At 41.2% G+C, this 1,067-nt stretch overlaps 1 protein-coding gene across 2 annotated transcripts in view; it reads left to right on the forward strand.

The window, feature by feature from the left end:
- Positions 1 to 504, forward strand: part of LOC311281252 (acyl-CoA dehydrogenase family member 11) — a 24,292-nt gene extending 23,788 nt beyond the window's left edge. For both annotated transcript variants that reach the window (XM_084394046.1, XM_084394047.1), the window contains exon 14: positions 1 to 504. This exon is cut by the window's left edge and continues 453 nt beyond it. The gene's annotated coding sequence lies outside the window, so the exon portion shown is untranslated.
- The last annotated feature ends 563 nt before the right edge of the window (positions 505 to 1,067 follow it).

Raw genomic sequence — 1,067 nt, forward strand, 5'->3', positions numbered from 1 at the left:
ATGAAACGCTTCAGATGTCCAGTTTATTCGGTGCTTTGCCTGTTTAAAAGATTTAACCTCAAACCAGATTATTATGAGAATCCAGATGTGAATGTTTCAGAAACGCTCTTCATCTGGTCAGACTTTAGATTCTGATCTGTGATTTGTAGGGTTTTTTAAAGTCACCATAAAATCAAAACTGGCAGTTTTTTAATGGAATATTGCAGTGTTTATTGTAAATGATTTATTGATGCACATCATTATTGTGTTAAATTGATGTTCCTGGTAATGTGGAATCAGAATCAGTTCCTCTTGCAGCATCTCTTCTCTTCTCTGATGACGAGGGCGGGGCTGTAACCTGTCACTCACATGAGATCAGCCAATAGCAAACCACAACCATCCAATCAGTTCCCCACGGACACAGTCTAGCCCCGCCCACATGTGTTCAGCGCTTCACTCGATATACGACACAAGAGAGGAGAGAAGACCAGTGCAACCTCCCTTTCCTTAATAAACAATCTTCCCTAGTTTAATAAACAATAAATGAATAATATAATAATTAAAGTTAGTGGTTCTGATTAAAATGTCAAATGTAGCCTAAATGAAACTTTAACAAGTTTTAAGCCAAATGTTGGAGTTTTAAGCCAAACTCGTCACTTAATGCTATTGCTATTTGTATTATGGGAGAGATCATGCAGTGGTTGAGTTATTGGCTGAATATTTCTGTGTTTGATCCAGCAGATCGTACAGCACATCATGACACTTGATGATAGCGTTTCAGGGACGAGTGCGTGTCATTCAGACGCCGTTACCCAGAGTGCTTTGTGCTCCTGGTGAACTGTAGTGTGGTGACGGACAATAATGCTGCTCATGTTCTGTAATATGAGCCTCACAATCGATAAACATCATCATCAGCCTCTTCTTCCTCCGGTAAAGTTCATGTGTGTGCGTGACCTTCTGCAGCTCTTTCAGATGATCTGACCTTTCAGAGTGCCTGCGTCTGACCTTTGACCTGCCGTTAGCGCACAGATGCTTCATCATACTGCCGCTCTTCTGGACGTGACGTGAATCGCTGAAGTGCACTTAAA

The sequence above is a fragment of the Rutilus rutilus genome (assembly GCF_951802725.1).
Source record: "Rutilus rutilus genome assembly, chromosome: 2".
NCBI lineage: Eukaryota > Metazoa > Chordata > Actinopteri > Cypriniformes > Leuciscidae > Rutilus > Rutilus rutilus.